This window comes from Puma concolor, chromosome C1, assembly GCF_028749965.1.
Source record: "Puma concolor isolate L17-30 chromosome C1, mPumCon1.1.hap2, whole genome shotgun sequence".
NCBI lineage: Eukaryota > Metazoa > Chordata > Mammalia > Carnivora > Felidae > Puma > Puma concolor.
This window is the reverse complement of record NC_141674.1, coordinates 175868901-175892128: the sequence shown is the minus strand read 5'-3', so window position 1 is coordinate 175892128 and position 23228 is coordinate 175868901. Positions and strand designations below refer to the sequence as shown.

General features: G+C 34.5%; 1 protein-coding gene and 1 long non-coding RNA gene across 3 annotated transcripts in view; one reads left to right on the top strand and one right to left on the bottom strand.

Annotated features, from left to right (window-relative positions):
• Window positions 1-23228, bottom strand: part of LOC147578586 (uncharacterized) — a 291483-nt gene that overhangs the window by 84560 nt on the left and 183695 nt on the right. The window lies entirely within an intron of this gene.
• Window positions 1-23228, top strand: part of CALCRL (calcitonin receptor like receptor) — a 101883-nt gene that overhangs the window by 34371 nt on the left and 44284 nt on the right. For both annotated transcript variants that reach the window (XM_025935040.2, XM_086719111.1), the window contains 2 exons: window positions 22698-22788; window positions 22950-23063. The gene's annotated coding sequence lies outside the window, so the exon portion shown is untranslated. The remainder of the gene's footprint in view (window positions 1-22697; window positions 22789-22949; window positions 23064-23228) is intronic.

Here is a 23228-nt window from a genome sequence, read left to right as displayed (position 1 = left end):
AATATTTCATTAACTATTTATAATTGGAAACCCTTTTATGACTCAATGTCAAATTGATGCCAGAGACACTATTAGTTTCCTACCAGAGATACTATTAAATGCCACAGCAGTTTATGAAAATTTTTCTATATATTAGTATGCATACTTTTTGGATTTATACTCTTCCTCAGATTCTTCAAAAAGATTTCTCTTTCCTTGGTTCTTCAATGTTTTTCAATTATGCCCCTTTAAAATTTTTTGTTTGTTTGTTTGCTGATCATTACATGAAAATAGATCTGCTTGTGGACATATGCATTTTAAGAGGTGACCTTAGCTTGTTCTTTATTCTCTAGGGTTTCACCAAAATCCCTTTCCTCTTTTTAGGTCAGGAATTTAAAGCCAAGCCTGTAGGCACTGATTTTAGCCAAATTCCCAACATTCAGGGAGCATTTATGTAAGCATTTATATAGATTTTTCTAATGTGCAATTGTCTCATATCCTATATCACATGTCTTGTTATCTGGAGCTCTTACACTTTGACAAGTAGAATTCATAAAAACCTCTTCTCCAGGAAGAAACAAATATGTTGTCTCTATAGTGGCTCTTTGTTACTTCATTCCTTCCCTATAGGACTTGATTTGTTAGATTCACTCTTAACCAAAGAATTATTGAGACAGCACCAATATCTATACCTAACCAAATCAATCCATCAACAAACAGATATATTTCATCTTCTGAGAAGTGGGATTCCTGAATGAATGGCAGGCAGTGGGAGGGGTGGAGGATGGGGGAGAGGGGAGATGTGTGTGGGGTGTACAAAAAGAATAGACTCATTTCTCTGGTTCCCTTAAAAAAAAACACCCACACTTACTAATTTCCTGATGAATACAACTCTCAGTTCTATGAGCTTCAGAATTTGGTGCTGATGTGTGTGTTAACTTCTTGTCTTTTGGGTAGGCGCTGGTTGTTTCTGAATCCAGTTCTATGTTAACTAGAATGCCTCAACTTTCCCAAACTCACACTCTAATAACACAGGATAGAAAACAGACTGTTACTCTCCAAAATGAAATTTTTGCATAAGTAAAGATTTACTATGCTGATGTCCCAATTTAGCTTTCCATTCCTCCTACTGGGTGACAATTATTGATATCCAATATTAAATTTGCCTTATAATAATACATAATAAGAACTTTTATTAAGTGCTTACTAATATGCCAGAAAGTGTTCTTAGCTTACTACATACTAATTTTTCATGTAATATATCAACCCCAAATTGGATGTATTATCATTATCTCCATTGTATGCAGATATTGAGGTTATAGGGATCAAAGAATTTGCCTGTCACATAAATAAATAGTATAAATTTATATCAGAGCTCAACAAAATACAGACTTAATCAATGACTAACTCTGAAAAATAATCTTTCTCACTTCTCCCAAGATGTAAATGTGAACAAAGCAAACTCTGGGTTGCCTTCTGTAGTACTTTATATCTATTGAAACATAATCAAAATTATTTTGTGTGTGTCAGTACACAAGTTATAGCTTCAGTGAAAGATTATTTCAAGATCAGGCCAATGACAACGACTTTGCATAGTTGTTCTACTTCAGAATTGTTGAAGAGAAGAGTAATTTCCACATTTGCTGGAAACAGTCTACCTCAAACCTACTTTTGTTCTTTTGGTATATGAATGACAGTGTGTTAAATAATATTATAGCCCTATAAAATCCTCTTGCTTTCCTCTTACTGGAGGGGGGCAGATAGGATTTAATTAACTGGTAAAAATATAACAATTATAGAGTAGTGATCAAATAGAGCAATTAATTTGTAAGATTTAAAAAATAAGAGCTGACAATAATCACAAAAAATAATATATGATGTCAAGTAAAATGGAATGTTTGAATCTCTGAAATTTGAAATTCTGATATATAAATACTATGCCCATTTGATGTTCATCCTTTTCTCTCTATCTTTTGTTACTTTTTGTGGCTCATATTTCTTCCCCCTTCTGGACTATCTCTCATTCTCTCTCTCTTTTTCTCCTTCCCTCTCCCTCTCTCTCACAGTTGCTTAGATCACAATAACATCTTTATTGGTCCAGAGGAAAATCCTGGCCTTCTACTAAGATTAAATCCTGAATCAAAACAAATGAGTTCGAAAAGCTGATCCAGTGGAAGAGGGGGAAAAACCTTAATGTTTAAAACATTTTCCCAGGGATTCCAGGACTATTATCCTTCACTGTTTGGGAAACCAAGTCAATTAAAGGCATTCATATGTAAAACATTCCTTTACAAAGAGCTCACAGTGACTGTTAGAGTCTTGGAGAGACTTTTACAGATTTGGAGAGACTTGGTATAGATTTTATATCTTTAACCAAGAATAATTATAAACATTTTATATGATCTGAATTAATTTATTTGTACACTCTTTAAAAATGTAATTGCTACTTAATTTTTAGGAAAAAATTTAGGAAACATTAAATTCTGTATCTCTATGAAATGTTTTAGTTATGAACTGTATAAAGCATGGAGAATGAGAGATCAGAATAAAAATGTTAAAGAAAACACTACATTTTTAATCTTATCTTTTTTCTTGGTCTACCTATTCTTATTCTTTAGTTATCACTGGAGTATAATCGCTTCATCCACTGTACAGTGATTAAAATACTTAATTTCTTTCACTGAAGTTTTTTGGTAACTTTTCTGAGATGAGAGAATTTGTAGATGAATTGCAATAAAATCCAAAAGTTGTTCTGGAAAAGCACAAGAGCAAAAATATAAAAATTGGATGCAGAAGGGAGTTTTTAAATTTTCACTTGTACAGAGCGCAGGATTCCAGTTCAAAGGTATATGAATTCATTTATTTATTTCTGCAGTAGGCCTTTGGGCTTCTGTATCATCCTGACTTTTTGAAAGGAAGATACACCATACATAATATAATTTTATGAGCATCATATTATTAGACATCTTTGGGGTATATTTTTAGATTCCCTTTTTCTAAATAATGCTTAAGATTGTTGACATAACTCCTTTATTAACTAAGGCATTGAGAAGAAAAGAGGAAAAAAAAACTCCTTATAGCTATAAGCAAAATCTCAAAATAAGTTTTCTAAGTATATCAATAAATATCAAAATGGCATTATTTTACCAACCATAATATTTTGTTGCATGTATACCTGAAATAAATCAATGGGGAAAAGTTCCTTTTTTTTTTTTTTTTAGTTTGGCCTTTGATACTTAGTGTATTTGCATTAACACATAAATAATAATAACAATATTTTCCCCTTAGAATAATAGAATTAAAGAACAAAAAAGAATTTAAGAATCTAGTCCAATACCCTTATTTTACAAACAAAACAAAACTGACACCACCAAAGTTAAATGGATTTGGTCAAATTATGTAGAGCTTGTTTAGTAGCAGAAACCAAGACAACATATAGAGGTGAGAATATTAGGAACTTTAATGCACTATACACAAGAAGCCTTAGGTCACACCTGTTTGTTGCTAGAACCACCTCTCACTCTGTTTCCTCTGTGATCCCCAGGTTTGGTCAAAATTAGAACCCTGGGTTTACTCTCATTCAACCAGATGCTATTTGAATTTTTTAAAGCAACATTTTATTTAAATATATGCTTATTGCCAAAAAACCTTTAATGTCAAGCAGTATATATTTATATCTCACTCTATCTCAGCCCTCACTTTATACTCAAAGACCTCTCATTCTTTTATTTTTAAATTTGGATTTTTTTCTCTTAGCATATAAAAGTCTATGCTATAGCAAAATTCCAGGGCTAATAGGCAAAAACATACTACTAAACTTTTGAATATACACCATTTGAGAATTAGAAGAGGGGCACCTGGGTGATGGTTAAGTGTCCGACTTCTGCTCAGGCCATGATCTCATGGTTTTTGGGTTCGGCCCTGCATCGTGCCCTGTGCTGACAGCTTGGAACCTGGAGCCTGCTACAGATTCTGTGTCTCCCTCTCTGCCCTTCCAATGCTTGCACTCTGTCTCCCTCTGTCTCTCAAAAATAAATAAATGTTCAAAAAAATTTTTTTTAAGAATTAGAAAAAAATAGTTCATTTGAAAATGTTCACAACTTTTCCATTTTGATTGTCATAGTATATTTACCTACCAATTAAAAAACTTTTTTTTCAGAAGTATGAGAGAACACTTTTTTGAATAATTTAATAGTGCTTTTCTTTATTTTGCAAATGGGTGGGACAGGGACGCCTGGCTGGCTCAGTTGGGGGAGCCTGTAATTCTTGATCTCTGGGTCATGGGTTAGAGTTCTCTCTTGGGCATGGAGATTACTAAAAAAAATAAATAAACTAAAAACAAACAAACAAAAAACAAAATGGCTGGAACAAACCATCTTAACTTTTCTTTTATTCTTTCTATGGACACATGAATTTTACTATGATCAGTTTTTGTAAATTATTAAAACAATGCTAATGATTATAACTATGCACACATATTTGGTAATGGATAATATTTATTTATTCATTAAAAAGCTTAGTGAAGGTTACGACATTCCAGACAATGCCCGGAGACCTAAAGATTAGTAAGACAATGCCCTCAAATAGCACTCACATTTAGTGGGGAGAATAAAAAAATCAGACCTCACCAAATCGAGTGTGATAATGTGCTATTAGAGGATGCGTAAAAAAGGAGCATTACGCTATCTGTGGTGTAGGCATAACTTGGGGGGGAGACTCTGGAAGTAAGTTCAGAGTTTCTTAAGGATGGCCCAGTTAAAGTTAAGTCCTGAAAAGACAGTAATTAGATCCTTCGTAAAGAATTATTAGTATTGTTGTGTAAAATAGTTTATTTTTTCCAAAAGTCTACTCTTCTCACATTGGGCTAAAAAATTTTCCAGTTGATTAGTTAACATGTGTTTTTAAGGATGTTGATTCCCATCACACCTTCCCTGAGTAGGAAATAAAACAAGAAAATGGGTCTTATCTTCTAGTTTTGGCTTCCTCTCTTCCTCTCTTTCTCTTTTTCACACACCCACAACAGAAGAGGATCAAATCACATTTTTTTTTAAAGACTTATTTGGTTACTTATTTTAAGTATTAACCATAGCAGGGTCACCTGGGTGGCTCAGTCAGTTGAGCATCCAACTCAGTTAGGCTTAGTTCTTGATCACACGGTCTGTGAGGTCGAGCCTGGAGTAGGGCTCTGCACTGACAGCTTGGAGCCTGCTTGGGATTCTCTCTCTCTCTTTCTCTCTCTCTTTCAAAGTGGCTTTCAGAAAATTTAAATTACTTATGGGTTTCACATCATATTTCTTTGGAAATTACTGTTTTAAATATTTTGATTCAATTAAATTCTGTGTAGTACAACAATCTATATATATTTTTTAAAGACCATCAAGTGGAGTGCCTGGGTGACTCAGTCAGTTAAGCATCCGACTCTTGATTTCAGCTCAGGTCATGATCTTGCAGTTCGTGAGATCAAGCCCCATGAAGCTCTGCACTGACAGCATGGAGCTTGCTTGGGATTCTCTCTCTCCCTCTATCTCTACCCCTCCCCCACTTGCACATGTGCTCTCTCCCTTTCAAAATAAATAAATAAACATTAAAAAAAGTACTAACCACACCATTATAAATAATGGTCAGTTAAAACTCCATAGAAACCAACCAACCAACCACCATATTAGGTTCCCCTATACTTCCTCTTTTTTTTCCCTCCTTTTTTGTACCAACTGGTACCCCCTTTTATGCGGGGGCAGAATCCTCCTAAGATTTTCTTCATGATGAAGATATGTAGCAGAAAATTTCAGTTTCATTGTAAATTGAATATTCTGTACATCTCCACTAAAGAATTTATACCCAACTTTTAAAAGTACATATTTTCTTACAAGTAATTTTCATTAAATAATAAGAACTAAATCAAAATTATGCAATTCTACAGAAAAAGAAAGTATTTTAAAAATCATTTTATTGTTTTTGTTTTTTTGCTGGGGATGGTGGTGGGTGGTCCAGAATCAAGCTTTCCCAATAAGAATGAAGTGATAAAGCTCAAATGAATCACAGCCCCATATTGGCAGTATTTTATATTAAAATAAAAGGTGACATTATGTTTTAAAACACAATAGTATATTTTATTTAATTAATAACAAATTATCAATTTAATTATTTCAGTTATTTTTATTATATATGTATATATTTATTATTAAGTTTTAATTATTTTGGACAACAAGATAAACTTAATTAAGAGCTGCTGCAGACTTTTCTTTCTTTCCCCTTGAACCATTTATGGTTTATATATGCACCATTTTATTTCCAACTAATAACCTCCTGCTATTTCTAGACAATGCCTCTGATACCTTCAGTTTCACTGGTTTCTTTATCAAAGAATTGATGAAGCAAATAAGAACCAAAAGTTGATAATGCAAAACCAAGTCTTTTTAGGGTATGTGTTTGTGATAAATCAAGAAAGACTTTTACTTCTTTGATAGTATTGTCCTGGGGATCTAAAGAGAAGATGTGAGAGACTTAATCACAGGTGTTTATTACCATTTTTAGATCAAAGGTCTAATATATAAAAGAAAAGGCACCTCCTAACAGAGCAAGGGTCAGCAGTGTTATGTACAGAGCAAAGGCAGTTCTGATAAGACAAGTGCTTTTCGAAAGGGTGCCTTTTGTCACACTCTCTTGAATATTGTAATCCCATGTGTATGGTGACCGATAAAGTCCTTCTGTAAAGAAAGCTGACAATTGGCATTGTTTGTTAAATATCCATATATAATTTTACTCAAAATTACAAATCTTGTCACTGGGACCAATGAAAGCAAACCAAGGCATTCCCTTTCTGCTGCAGGGGAGAGAGAGATGACTTCTTAAGTACTTATCACGTCCCAGATTGTAATAGGTGATTATGTGAGTTATTACATGTAATCCCCACAGTGTATTTAAGATATGTTGTATTATGCCCATCTGAAAGCTACAGAAACCCAGGTAGAGGTTGCAGTTTAGGTATCTGCCTACATTCTTAATTAGTAGATACTGCAGCTAGTATCCAAAACCAGAGATCCAAAAACCTGTGCTCTATGCCCTGCATTTTCCTTTCTGTTTTCCTGTCTTTTTTTTCCAATACAATTCCCCTACTGTTATTTAAAAGAAAAAAAATGTTGTTATCTACTGCCTAAAGCAGCCTACTGATCAGATAGGTGTATTGACTCTTGCCCCAGAAGGGCTCATGTGAGTTTTCCAGCTATAGCCTCCATCCAGATGTCTGTCCAGTAGACTGTTTTTAACTTTTATTGACTTTCATCATCACTTTTTTTTTTTCTCTGAGATTGCCAGGGTTATCACTAGTAAGAAAGACTCCCGGTGGGGAAACACGCCTCACTAGAAAGACAAACACACATAGTACTACAATCCAAGTTGCAATTTGAGAAATGGGCCTCAACAATGTATGAGATTCGTTTTGAAGTGACCAAGTCAGACCTCAGGATGTTACGAATTTTTTCTTTTCCTCCAAAAGAAGAAGAAAAAAAAGATCAACTTATTAGGTTCCTAGGGAACCATTCCATATGATTAACCTATTTTCCTTTTATTTTAACTTTTACTAAAAAACTATTAATTTTCTATAGTGATTTTTTTTTCTCTTTATTAGGAAAAAGTCCTACTGTAGCGGACAGATTTTATACTTGACTTTTTGGGAAATCAACCCTTCTTTTGTTTCTTCAGTGTATTTTGCATTTACATGAAAATGCATTGTCTTAAGATGCAGGGAGAGAGGGGGCAGTCAGGTTATGAAAATGTTTAATATTGTCATTAAGGCCTGTTACTCCATGTCAAGCGTGACAGGGCATTTTTTTCTTTAACACATCCTGGTCCAGTTAAGGCTGAGATTCAGAAAAAGTGCTTGACACAACAATTTAGCAGGAAAGAAAGCTATTTTAAAAGTCTTTTGGGAACATGTTTGTGAAACAGGAAAAAACATACCATTGAGTTGATAATAGCACCCCCGTAAAGGTTAGACTCACTGAAATGGATTTGCCATCTTTTTTCACAGGGAACGCGTTATTCTTAAGCAGCAGTTCTCACTTAGGCAAAGCTTAATTCAGCAAGGAGTTTCTTCCTGTGCAACTGCTTTTGCACTGGAAAATCTATTTTTAAATTACAACCCAGACTTAGTCACACTGGTAAATAATTAAAAATAAGCTTTGTTGGGTATGTCCAAAATGACAGCCCTTTACAGAGTGCATCACGGGACTGTGTTCCTAGCAAATGTCCAAATGGTGTATCCAGATTTCTACTCATTAAGTCCCCAAAGAACCTCCATTTCCTCACAGGTCTGCACCTTTACCTTCCTTCACTCATACAACCCTTGCTTGTTCTGTACCTATGCCCTGTTTTTCCAGTTCCTTGTCCCAAGAAACCCTATCTCTACCCTCTATCAACACACATTCTTACGCTGAATTCCTTCAACACTGATGTTTTGAAATGTGCTCTAATTCAGTTCGCATACACATCTCTTCGAATACACTGTCTCTTCCCTTCCTATGGTGACAGTCCTTCTGGATGAAATTTCATCGTTTACTATTCTATGATATGATTATGAATGTGAACTTTCTTTCAAGGCCCTCCCTTACTCATTTTGAGAACCATCTCGACAAAGGCCCAGGCACTTTGTTCTTCAAAATGTCTCATCTGTACTCAGATATTTTCCCACCAACCCTTTTCCTCTGCTGTATCCCCTATATCAGTGATTGGAACTTACTCAGATATTCATGTTAGAATTCTGAAAATCTGTTTAGGTGTTTTACACTCCCTAAATTCTCATATTCTCACAGATTAAATATTCCTCTACATCCCCATTATTATTATTCTTAATTCTAGCCTTTATGATTATTTTCTTCCCTCTTTAGAAGTCACTACAGTATTCCAATTTGTCTATGTCTGCCCTTGTTGCCCTCTTTGAATTAATCCTCCTGCTTTCTAAATTTTTTTTAATGTTTATTTATTTTTGAGAGAGACAGAATGTGAGGAGAGGAGGGGCAGAGAGAGAGGAAGACACAGAATCTGAAGCAGGCTCCAGGCTCTGAGCTGTCAGCACAGAGCCCAATCCCGGGCTCAAACCCACGAACCAGGAGATCATGACCTGAGCCGAAGTCGGACGCCTAACCGACTGAGCCGCCCAGGTGCTCCATGCTTGCTAAAATGAAAATCTTATCACAGTGCTCTATTGCTTAAGACCCCTACTATCATTATTTATTTTTTGTAGTGGAGGTAGCAGATCTTTGGAATACATGTTATTCCTTTTCAGTTGGTACCCATGGTAGACATCGCTGATGTATCAGTGCCTCTCACCAGGTTTAGCCTCAGACTTATCACTGCTTCTCAAGGTAGTCCTGCCTGCCACTGCAGCAAATCACAGCAGGCATCTCTAGCCTACATTATCAGGTAAAAACTCAAGAAAATACCATCTCTAATCTGTTTCCCTGTCTCCCTGGAAAGTCTCATCTCTTTATGTACCACTTTCAAGCACCTGGAGCTTCAAATTACTGATTTTTTTAAAACTCCACTGAAGTGTCATATTCTCTATGTCTCTCTCGCTTTCTCCACATGTGTGTGCATGCGTACACACACTCACACATAAGCTACTCCCATGTAAGATGTGTCATTCCATCTGTCCAATCAGACACTGAAAAATATTTATTGAATACCTATAACACTTTATTATCCATATTTGTACATGAGTTTCTTCTCTTGTATGGTTTTAACCATCTCTAAGAGCAAAAACTATAACATTTCTGGATCCCCAGCACTTAATATTGCCTTTGGAATATACTAGGTTCTAAATAAATCTTTGAATGAATAAGTAAATAAATGAATATATTAAAAATTATTAAGACGGAACTGTTTCATGGTTGTAAGAAATAGAGATCCTATAAAGGAACAGATTTCAGTATTATCAACACTGTTTCTTCATAAAAATAATGGATAATGTAATCAATTTTAAATAAAATGTGCATTTACCTGAGACACATCCAATGATTTTTCTCTTTCCTTCCTCTCTCTGTCTCCCTCCCCCTTCTTCCCACTTCCTTCCTTCCTCTCTTCCTTTCTTTTTTCCATCCTTCCTAAACTTCTCTTTTACCTACTCATAGAAGGGAAATAGTTGAGATATAAGCTTTTTAACTTGGGTTAATTTCTAAGAATGGACTAAAGTTCATTAATTTTTCTTCTCTTTCTTGCTAATATTCCTGTTTGTTGTTTCTTTGTTATTATTGGTTGTAATGACACAATTTAAATATGTCACAAGTGGAATAAAACTATCCACCTTTTTGTATATAAGCTGTCAGATTTCCATGCCTGTAAGAAAGTAAGACTGCAGAAATGTAAAGAAAAGAAATTACTGACAGGAGAAAAGAGATAAACAATTATAAATACTATTTAAACTTAATGAATATTTTCTAAGTTTATCACTTAGCTTTTGCCTCAATTATGTATAATGGTTATTTTTTATAAACTAAATTTTTTTTCTCATAGGAAATATATTTTTGTGTATGAGTTGAGAAGTACTTTCTGAAAATAAATTTCAAGGAAAATGTACTCTTCCTTATAAATCAAAACAGCTCTTAACATATAAAATAGAGTTAATGCATGTTCTGTAAATCAGGCAGGTTTTTTGTTCAGTGTGTTTGATTTTACAGTGTGAACATTATCTCTTGACAAAGGAGTGAGAGAGAGGAAATTAGATGTTCTGCTCAGCACAAATCTTCCCTTATATACACATGCGTTTTGTGTTGCATTTAATTTTTTAAAGAACAGCTTTATTAACATACAAATCACATGGACAAATCACAAAAAGGACCCCTGTATTCATTAGCAATCAGTCCCCATCATCACTCTCCCTTAGCCCCATGCAACCACTAATCTCTGTCTCCATATATTTGCCTGTGCTTCATATAAATAGAATCATACAATATGTGTCTTTTGTGATTGGCTTCTTTAACTTAGTGTGATGTTTACAAGGTTTCTCCGTGTTATAGCATGTATTACTACTCCCTTCTTTTTATTGCTAGGTAATATTCTATTGTGTGGATATACAACATTTTGTTTATCCATCAATTGATAGACATTTGAGTTATTTGCACTTTTTGACGATCAAAAATGATATTGCTATGAACATTCATACACAGGTGTATTTTGGGACATATGTTTTCATTTCTGTCAGATATATATATGAGTGGAATTTTTGGATAATATGGTAATTCTATGTTTAACATTTTAGAGAACGGTTAAACTGTTTTCCAACCTGGCTGCATCATTTTACACTCCCATCAGCAAAGTTACAATTTCTCCACATCTTTCCTTTACATGTAATTGTCTTTTTATTATAGCTATCTTAGTGGGTATGAAGTGCTTTCATTGTGGTTTTGAATTGCACTTCTGTAAAACTAATGATGTTGAGTATTTTTTTTTTCGTATGTTTGTTGGTCATTGTATGTCTCTTTCTGTTTTTGCTTTTAAAGTTTATTTATTTTGAGAGAGAGAGAGAGAGCACATGAATGGGGGAAGGACAGAGAGAGAGGGAGACAGAATCATAGCTGACTCCACACTGCCAGCACAGCACCTGATATGGGGCTTGACCTCACAAACCGTGAGATCATGACCTGAGCTGAAATTAAGAGTCAAATGCTTAACCAACTGAGCGACCCAGGCACCACCATTTGTATGTCTTATGTAGAAAAATATCTGTTCAGAACCCTTGCCCATTTTTTAGTTGGGTTATTCATCTTTTTATTATTGAAAATAAAAGTTCTTTGTATATTTCAGATACAAATCCTTTATCAAATATGTGATTTTCAAATATTTTCTCCTATTTTGTGATTTGCTTCATTTTCTCAATGGTATCATTTGTATCACGAAAGTTTTTAATATTGATGTAGTCCCCATCTATTTTTTTGTTTCTTGTGCTTTTGGTATCATATGTATGGTATCAAACGTAAGAGTTGTTTTTGCTTTTTGCTATAAATATCTTGCCATAAGCACAAACTAGTTGTGGATTATCCAAGAGTATGTACTGCTAAGTTATTTCAGATTAAAAAAAAAATCACTTCATGGATATATTTGGGGAGAAAAGTTTCCGAAGTCCTGTTAGCTGGGCTTGGTTTATGCTTTGGGAATGAATAACAATGTCCTGTTTTGTGAAAAGGAAAATAATCTATAGTTATTTAGATTACAGAATGGAGAAGACTTTTAGGTCATCTTATTTTACAGTCAGGAAACTGAGGCCTAGGAAGCTCACTAACCTGGGAATATTCAGGCTTTGTAAGCTAGGCAAAATGCAAAATGGAACCTTCTTAGTAATCTTTCCACTGCACCAGCATTTCTCAAAATGTTAGTTAGAAATGTTTGGTTGCAAATATTTTGGAGACAAAATTCCAGATCAATTCTGTTTAGTCATAAAATGTAACTTACCAGTTACCTTGATGAGGAAGTCCACTATTACAGCTGATTTCAGATATGGATAGATTCAAAGGCTCTAATAATGTCATAGGATTCCCCACTAATTTGTAGCTTTCAGCTGATTGGTTCATTTTTTTTAAAAAAAGGTTTTTTCCATATGGTGGGAAGAATACATTAGGATAGCCTAATAATCATGCCCTACTTGCTTTGCAACCTCCAAAAAGAGAAAATCTTCCCTGATAACATTAAGAGAAAAGTCCCAGAGAGAATACTGATGATGTAGCTTGACTACATGTCTATGCCTAAACACACCAAAACCAGAGGATGATGCTAACCTGAACAGATTTCAGTGACTTCTTACCTCTGAGACCAGGAGTACAGACTCACTTGAACCAGAAGGAAGAGATTCTCTACTGGAAAGAGGGGTTCATTTTATCAGGGGTAAAAGAGAGTTGTGCTGAATCAACAGATCATCAGAGTTCCTATGCTTCCCAAATGTTGAGATATGCTAGTAGGTATTGTATAAATTTGATTTTTTAAGAAAAATTGAAAGCCCCAAATGACAAAAATGCAACTCTGATGATGCGCTACTATGTTAACTTAAATTTCCAAGAGATTTCCACGTTTTCTGATTTTATTGCCTTTGGAAGAAAACATGTTTTCACATAGAATTTGATTCCTGACTTTGTGAAAGGGAAATAGGTATAAAACTCTTAGTCTAAAGAGCTGGAAAGATATGTTTTGTTTTTATACTCTTTGAGCAAGCAATTCTTTCCATATTAGATCTCCTGGAGGGAGAGTGTTCCACCAAGTACAAAGCCTTTTTTTTTTTTCAGTCGCCCTCCCACCTTTTACTAATTGGACTGAGATTTGGCCACTTGCCTCTTTCAAATAAAAAGAAGGTGACCAAAATCACCGGAAAATGGCTAATCATGCCCACAATGGGAAAATTATTCCCATGAGTATGTACTTCAGAGTGTAAAATGAAGTCCCAAATTTAATCACAATTTTATCTGTCTTTATGGCTATTCAACTATTCAACCTGGAATGTTCATTAGATAAGCAACTAAGCATAATGTCTCTCTCTCTCTCTCTCTCTCTCTCTCTCTCTCTCTCTATTTTTTTTGGGGGGGGGGTTCCAATACAGTGTCAGTAGGGCTATTATAGTCAAATTAAACTCAAAGTTGGGAGATTTTACATCTTGTTTTTAATTGCATTAGCATGTTATATTCTAAGTTGTGACTATTTAATTAGAGTGTATACAAACAATTTGTTAGACTTTTAGTTTATATAAGTTCAATATTAGGAAATATGTTGTTAACTAAATGAACATCATATTGGGAATATACTTGTTACCATTCACTTTATTTGTCATTTTCAAAACTGACTGAAATGACAATAAAACCAAACATATTATTTCTGAAAAAGATAAAAGAACTTGGGATGCATATGACCACTCTTTGAAATATTGGGTTAATTTTCAGTTATGATGCTATAGAAATTATAGCAAATAACTTAAAACATGTATAAGCTTGGTTACGTTTTACAAATTTTATTGTGATATAATAATAGTAATGACAATATCTAACTTTACTGAGTTATAAAAAGTCTATGTACATTATCTCATTTTATTTTCACAACAGCCTTCTGGTTAAGGGTTTTTTTGCAAATGAAAAAAATACTTATAGAAGTTTAACTTGAAAGTGTGACGATGAGTTGGGTTTTCAAATCAGCACTTGTAACCAGTACAACCACTGCCTCTATCTATCACAATTGTCCATTAGACTAATTATTAAATATCAGTTGGATGCTGTTTTTCTTTCTTTTAATATCTCCCTCAAAAAGGGAAAACTGTCATTAGTCAGTAAGACAATATTTATCATACATATTTTCTTAGCATGTGGAATTTAATAGTTGTAGTAAAACCCAGAAGTCTCTTCAAAAATAAATGACTTTCTGGAGGTTTTTATTGACTTTTTAAAATTGGCTATTGGATGTGCTTTTATATACAGGGTCATTCATAAGACTTTGATGAATTAAATGTAATAATTTTTCTTACTATTTCATTGATTACCTTGTTGAATTTATGCATTGTTGAATCTTCCTTAACATGCCCTGTAATTTCTGGTGCTGTAAATTTTAAATTTAAAAGAAAATGTTTTTAATGTTTATTTATTTTTGAGAGAGAGAGAGACAGAGTGAGAGCAGGGGAGGGGCAGAGAGAAAGGGAGTCACAGAATCTGAAGCAGGCTCCAGGCTCTGAGCTGTCGGGGCTCGAACCCACGGACCTCAAGATCATGACCTAAGCTGAAGTTGGACACTTAACCAACTGAGCCACCCACGCGCCTCTTTAATTTTTTTTTATGTAGATCATTTTCTGTTAAAGGCAAAAGAGATAAAAACCCAATGTATCCCAATTCATAAATTGTTGGCTTCCAACCCAGGAACATTTAGTCTATTAAAATGTTGATGACAATAAGTGTAGCTTGACTTAGATGAACTAATCAGAACCCATTTCGAAAAGTGTGGCAAGGAGGCTTATGAAGTATGTTTGCTCTTCTATTTTGATTCTCTGCAGTGGAGAAAAGAGAACTAGACTTGCCCCAAATGGCCTTTCTAAAGCAAGAAGCTCTAAAATGTTGCAGTATATGTAGAGGTGAAATCAAGATGTACTTTTTTTTTTTTTATTTTTGGCTTAGATCTTTTTTCCTGAATTCTCATATAGCAAAAGAAAAAAAAATTATGTAGCCAAATGGTCTACTTTCCACTGTCTCAGATTCAAACTCAAACTCTTTTGGGCAACTTAGTAGGAGGATACGTAGAGAAAGCCTTCTTGAGCCAGAAAAAAAGTGTTAGGAATGACTTAGTTTCAAGGATATTTTGGATTTGGGTTAGTTTGAACAAAACCATTCCTCTATTCTAACCATGTTTGCCTTTTACATAAATTTGAAAACCTATCCAAGGCTCAAATTATTTTATCCTACTCTTTCATTTGACAAATGAGATATCTGGGAAGGTATGTAACTTGTTCAAGCTCATTGAATGACAACATATTGACTGAGCACTTCCGACTAACTTCCTGTCTTAAATGTTGGTGAAATTACCCCTCTTTAGAACCTTATGAATGAGTCCTGTGGACTGTGTTTAAAAGTAATAAACTAAACCACTAAAATCAGCATACGATTACTATTCTCCAACATCATAAATATTTTTATTGAGAAATCTTCACTTACTCCCATCTTCCTACACAACTAGGTGACAGTAGGTGCTCACTAATTAGGGTAAGATGACTAATTGAATGTCTACAAGTATTTCTTAATTTAAAATTACCTTACCAAAATGGCAAGTCTGAGTTGTAAAGCTATTTACTAATGTAAGTTTTTTAAAAAGTAAAATATCCCAACTTCACTAAGAAAAAGAATTAAAAGAAGGAAATCGTGTGAAGAAAAATATAAATGTGTTTGATAAACAAAACAGAAATGAAATATGAAAATTGAGTGGTTAGGCAAAATAACCGAATAAGCAACACAGAAATGTATCCTGCACTTTTTAAACCTTAATTATCCCAATAATGGCTCAATTCTCTAAGTCAGTATAGTGCAGGGCAAAGGGCCTGATTTAGAGTTGGAGATTCTGAGTACTTAGCCTGGGGTCAACCCTAAGCATCTGTGTGTCTTTGGCCAACTCACTAAGATATGAATGCTCTCATTCATTCTGTTGAGATTAACACTGGCATGACTAATTAAAATTATAGAGTAATAAAGATAATAACAATAGCTAATTCTTGGGGCGCCTGGGTGGCACAGTCGGTTGAGCGTCCGACTTCAGCCAGGTCACGATCTCGCGGTCCGGGAGTTCGAGCCCCGCATCGGGCTCTGGGCTGATGGCTCAGAGCCTGGAGCCTGTTTCTGATTCTGTGTCTCCCTCTCTCTCTGCTCCTCCCCCGTTCATGCTCTGTCTCTCTCTGTCCCAAAAATAAATAAACGTTGAAAAAAAAAATTAAAAAAAAAAAATAAAAAAAAAAAAAAAAAAAAAAAACAATAGCTAATTCTTATTGGGTGTTTATTATGAGATGAGTTCTTTACATGTATCATGTAATTTAACACTTAAAACAATCTGACAAGATGAGTTATAATAAAAAGTCTAGGCAACATTGATTAAGCCACTCTTTGTATACTACTTTTCCTGTCAGGAAATAGGGTTAGTGAGTTGAAGTGTTGTAAGAACTATGTTTGAAGTGTTTGAAGCTGTGTCTCTCTGACTCCAGCACACATCTTTTAAATAAGTATGCAATATAAAAAAGGGAGTTAAAGATTAAGTACTCATTTTTCTAGTTAGGTAAAACAAGCAGAAAAGAAGTGAAATACTTTTCTTAAAATCACATAACAATTTAGGAGCAGCTGGAAAGAAATATTCTATAGCTAATGTGATTGCCTTGCACTATGATAAATGTATTCTAAAGTTAGGAAGAATGACTGGCCAGTTGTGAAGCAGAAAGTTACCACTTACATTTGACAGGAAAATGTAAGTTTTGATCAGGTAAGGATTTACGGTTGATTTTCTATTATGGCTGTAACATATTGCCACAAATTTAGTAGCTTAAAACAAAATACATTTATTATCTCACAGCTCCATAGGTCAGGAGTCCTGTGGGCTTGGCTAGTTTCTCTATTTCAAGTCTTATAAGGCCAAAATCAAGGAATGCTCTTCTGGAAGTTCTGAGAGAGAATCTACCTCCTGATTCATTCAGGTTGTACAGCTGGGGTCCCCATTTCTTTGCAGGCCTGTAGGCCTCTTTCTAGTCCTTGTATGTGGGTCCCTGGCAAAGCCATCATCTCTCTGTCATATCTCTTCTGCTTCCTTTTTATCTGTTGCATCTCTCTGACTATTCAACCTTCCTCTTCTACTTTGAAGTGCTCAAATGATTAGTTTAGTGTAGCAGAGTAATTCATGGTAATCTAGGATAATCTTCCTAGTTTAAGGTCCATAACCTTAAAATGACAGATTCTGGGGATTAGGGCATGGGAATACTTGGGGGGTCATTATTCTGTCTACTACAGGATTCTTTTATCTGTACCACTGGTTCTCGACTCTAGCTGTATACTGGAATCACCTTAGAAACTTGAAAAAAATGCTTATGCCTAGGCTCCAATCAAGATGAACTGAATCCAAATTTCTTGCAGTAGAATCCATACAGTGATTTTTTTTTTTTAGGTGTCATAAAAGTATAAAATGCTTCATAGGACTAAACATTCTCTAACACCAGTTTCTTCAACTTAATTAAATTCATTTTGTAAGCAATCCATTCAAAATACACTTTCCTTTCCATTTTTTTAAGTTTATTTATTTATTTAGAGATGAGTGAGGGAGGGGCAGAGAGAGAGGAATAGAGACAGAATCCCAACCAGGTTCCATGCTATCAGTGCAGAGCCTGACTAGGGCTCAATCCCACAAACTGTAAGATCATGACCTGAGCCAAAATCAAGAGTTGGACACTTAACCAACTGAGCTACCCAGGCACCCAAAACACACTTTCTATGTATTCTTTTTATGGCTAGGTTTGGGAATTACAGAGGTATGTATAATGCATGTCCTACTCTTACCGTGCACACAATCTAGTGGCACAAACAGACACACACACAAAAGAATTACAACATAACAGGATGCATTTTATTTATTTTTATTTATTTTTTAATGACTATGTACTTGAGAGAGAGTGTGAGCGGGGGAGGAGCAGAGAGAGAGGGAGAGAATCCCAAGTAGGCTCTGCACTGCCAATGCAGACCCTAATGCAGGGCTTGATCCCACAAACTGTGAGACCTGAGCTGAAATCAAGAGTCAGATGCTTAACTGACTGAGCCACCCAGGCACCCCTAGTATAGATTAAAAAAATTTTTTTTAATGTTTATTTATTTTTGAGAGAGACCGAGACAGAATGCGAGTGGGTTAGGGGCAGAGAGAGAGGGAGACACAGAATCTAAAGCAGGCTCCAGGCTCTGAGCTGTCAGCACAGAGCCTGATGTGGGGCTTGAACTCACAAGCTGTGAAATCATGACCTGAGCCGAAGTGGGATGCTTAACTGACTGAGCAGCACAGGCACCCCCCTCCCCGCAGTGTACATTTTAAAATAGATATATAAGTAATTTGCTCTGGGAGTTCTGAGACATTTCTTGTGCCTTGGAACATGGCAGAATATTTCTGCTTAATTTATACTTGATAAGTTTTTTTGTTTTGTTTTGTTTTGGTTTGGTTTGGTTTGTTTGTTTGGTAAGCTCTACACCCAACATAGGGCTTGAGCTCACAACTCCGAGATCAAGAGTTGCATGCTCCCCCAAATGAGTCAGCCAGTTACCCTCTTAGTAGTTATTTTTAAAATAATCTGGCAGGGGGGCGCCTGGGTGGCTCAGTCGGTTAAGCGTCTGACTTCAGCTCACAGTCCGTGAGTTCAAGCCCCGTATCGGGCTCTGTGCTGACAGCTCAGAGCCTGGAGCCTGCTTCAGATTCTGTGTCTCCCTCTCTTTCTGCCCCTCCCCTGCTCATGCTCTGCCTCTGTCTCAAAAATAAATAAAAACATTAAAAAAAATAGTCTGGCAGGACCTAGAGACAGAGGAATGTAGGTGTGTTCAGGTCTCAGCATGGTCTAATGAGGATAATGTATTAACACTGTGCTTCTCAAAATTTAATAGACCAATAATTTCCTTGAAGGCTTACACAAAATGCAGATTCCCAAGTTTTTCTCCAGAAGATACTGATTCGTTGGGATATGGTGGGGCCTAGACATTCTGACATGTTCAAGAAGTTCCAGTAGTGATTCTGATGCAAATCATCCATGAACTCACAATTGGAGGAACAATGGTTCATGCTACATCAATGATTTGCTACCTGTTCATTCAATAGTCTAAAAAATTATGGAAGCTCCAAGTGAAATTATTTTTCTTTACAAACCATATAGTTTGACCTCCTTATATCAATAACAGATGTTTAGGAAAAAGAATCCTTCTGTTTTAATTTTCTTACTGCTTCATTTATTGAAAGTGTTAAGGACAGGCCAGGATAGGGGTAGGAAATTCAAACCTTATATTGTCATTTCTTTCTTAAATATTTGATTGTAAGTAAAGAAAGTAATTTGTCAAAATAATTCTAGCAGAAAGACTTAGGTTTTGCCCAGAAATAAACAGTGAGGAGAAAATAAAAGGTAACCAGGATTCTTGTACTTTGACATTTTTCTTGAGTGGCACTATCTATTCTACATTGAATAAAACAACAGAAAGAAACTTCCATTTGCCATACAAGTATAGAATACTGGGGTTGAAGGAGAGTGCTCATTCCCTATTTTGATTCAGAAATGTAACTTCTTGAATATGTCATATGGGAAAGACACATACTAAATAGAAAACGACTTACTTTGTTCACACAAAGGTTCAGGATGCTTCATGGCAAATGAGATAGGTGTGGGAAATGCTTCTGTTAGCCTAATTTATAGTGACTGGATAAATAAGTGGAAAAAAAGAAAATGGCATAGGGCCCATAAAAATGCAAAATACGTTGGAAATGGAAGATTGGAAGTTAAAAGTTGTGGGTTTTTTTCTTAATCTTGAAGTGAACATATACTTTTAGTATCAGGGTTAGGCAACTCAACTAAAAATAAAAATCGTCATAAAGAAAATAAATTAATGAAATGTGCATATAGGAATATAAAAATTGAGAAAATAAAAAGTAGGTTTGCAAGGCACTACTATGCATTTAGAGGATTTCGGTTTTTGTGATAACTTAGTATTGATTAAGTCACACTGATTTATAAATTTTTTATGTAGAATAAAACATGATTTCACACTGAAGTAAGCAAAAAAAAGATTGGTTAGAAGTTTTGCACTTGGAAATGTAGATCCATGAAAAATGTCTTGTGGTACAGATCAATGGTAATTTTAGGAAATGAAACCAGGATGATATTACATAAAGCCCTAAGTGACTAGAAACCTATATTTCAAAAGTTCTTTGAAGTTTTACAACATTCTTCATTTCTTAATGTTCTTTTCTCTGATGAAATAAATCATTTTTAGATTATGTTGGTGATTTTTTGGCAAGAGGAATGAAGATCTTTTTATTTCATGTGTACAGTAAAGAAAATTATTTTGTTTCTAGTAGTAGAACCAAATCTTCCACTTTGTTTAATTTTGGGAAGTGAAAATGAAATAGTACTGGTAAGATCCGTGAGGCTAGCAGTTAAAGAGAATGTCAGTTAACTACTAGTAGGATCATTATGATCACAAATCCACTTAAGAGTTCAAATTAGAGCTTTCTTAGTTTTAAATAAGTTCTTTTCCTACTACACAAACCTAAAGACACTTGGAAAAACCCACTAGCAGATTTAGTCATTTAACGGCACCCTTAATTACATACTTCATTTCTCCTTAGAATTGAATGGGAGCTACTACATCTCACAAGGCAACGTGCAACTCAGTTGTCAGTAAATAATTTAACAAGATTTGAAAGAGATTTACAATGATTTGCTTAAAAGGTCTGGTCAGTTAATATCAAATGCATTTTAGCAAATGTAAATTTGGAGTAAGCTAAATATAGAAAAGAGAACCGCTCACTGAATGAACGTTGTAGAGGTAGCATGCAAAGAACCATTGAGCTAAACTGAAGAATACAATTAAACATACTTCTGATGACAATCATGCCATTACATCTACCAACATGAGACTCAGTCTAAACTGACCTTCAGCTGTATCTGTAGGGATGCTATCTGCATGCCCAGTCATGATCCTTCCATTATGGATCTACAGAACTTTTGGTGAAAGTGATCTTTCCTTCATAACTGCTGCTCCCCACATGTGTCCGCTGGCAGGAAAATTTGATAGGTTTTGTCAGGTAGATGACTGAAATGAATTGGATCACCACACAAAATGGGCATTGTTAGACTTTACGGAGCGTACAGGAGTCCACCATGTGTTTGAAAAACTGCCACCCAACCTTGCTGCTGCATCCTTGATAAAACCAGAGGCCACAGACTGGCTGCTGGATTAGGAGTGCTACAAGTTTACACAGTGCAAAATACCCCCTGGTTACTAGCAGCACACGTTCCAGATCATTTAAGAATAGGGTGAAGAAGGAAACTATAAAAGTGGAATGATTTGCATTGGTAAATATTTCGTGAATTGAATAAAATTTTTCATTATCGGTGCCAGAATTATCTAGTGAACCCTAAAAGGAATTTCACTCAAATACTCTTTAGAACTCTGATTTTGAAGCCTATTAGATAAGCAACAAAAATAACTGCTCATGTTGTGTAAAAGCTTTTTCACATATATTGGGTTTGGCAAAATTCCAAATGTGTTTTTGAAGCTCTTTCCCCTTCCATTTTCCAGCTTATGTGCATTTTATAGTTCATTTAATCCTAACTCATGTATAAGTTATGAAAGCATTATTTCATAAAAACCTTGATTTACAAATAGAATAATATTTCTTTACATTCTTATTTGTGTATTTCTGTTTTATATATATTTACTACAGAGAAATGTAAGCTACCAATGTTTTAAATTTGGCTTAACCTTTATAAAGACTTACAAAGCAGTAAATTACTGTTTATTCAGTATCTCAACAACCACATAACTTGACAGATCAATAGTTTTGGGGACATTCTTTCATAAGAAAGTAAAAATGCTGATAGAGCAACATTTTTTTTTTTCTGATTTTCATTGTCAGTATGGATTCCAACACTATCTAAAGCCTTCTAATAGAAGAAATAGCAGTTAATTAATAGTTATGATTAGTTTCCTTGATTGCAAGTTCAAAATCCTAAAGTAGTTTATTGGCTTATTTTTTTCATTCATTTACAGGAAATATAAATTAACCAAAGATACACGGATCGATCGGATATGGTTTCTGGCTTTGAAAAAAAACATATGAGCAAGGGAAATGGATATATGTAACTAAGACTAATAACACATTCCAAGAAGTTATTAGATAAAGAAAGTTATTCAAAGGAAAATTAAACTGTGGTTTAATTTAAAAGTTTAGTATCTTAACCATCCTAGATGAATGGAAATTAACTTGAATGGAAATTAACTTGGAAATTAATAGTTTCTCCATATAATGGAAAACAACAAATATTTGTGACAAAATTCAAATATATTGTAAGCAAAAGAGATTTTAAAAAATTAGAATAGCTTAATACAAATATCATTATAATAGAGGTATTTTCTTTGAAAATTTCTATTTCTCATGGAAATTATGCAGACTCATTAAATAATATTAAATTATTACATCGATCAATATTTCAGGTCATGACCCCTGGATTTAAGAAATTCTTCAAGACAAGATCAAATATGATCCGGGGGAAAATGTGATTTGAGTCTGGAGACAATTGTGTATGTAAGTATTGGAAAATTAGATTTTCTCATGGTAAAATTTAATAAAAACTAAAATATCAACTCATTAATTACTATATTGACAAAACTTTTATTCATTGTATTCCTTGTTACAACATTTTTTTTAAATATCTAAAATTAATATAATGCCTCCTCATTTTTTAGCTATTTTTTTAAGAAGATCAACTAATAATAAAAACCCAGTATATCTGATAGAAGAGAAACATTATTTGGAAGATTACTACAATTAAAAAGAAAAGCTGTCTACGTGAGTCATTGGTAAGGGCAAGCAATGACATAGATTCAAGTTGCTAGAAATTGGTGTGCTTTTGTTGCATGTGATAATAAAAATAATAATTTAATATGTGGAAAAACTTTTTATAATTCTTACTTTACCATTGGACCTATAATAAAAATCATGACAAGGTTCTTAACAAAATTAAA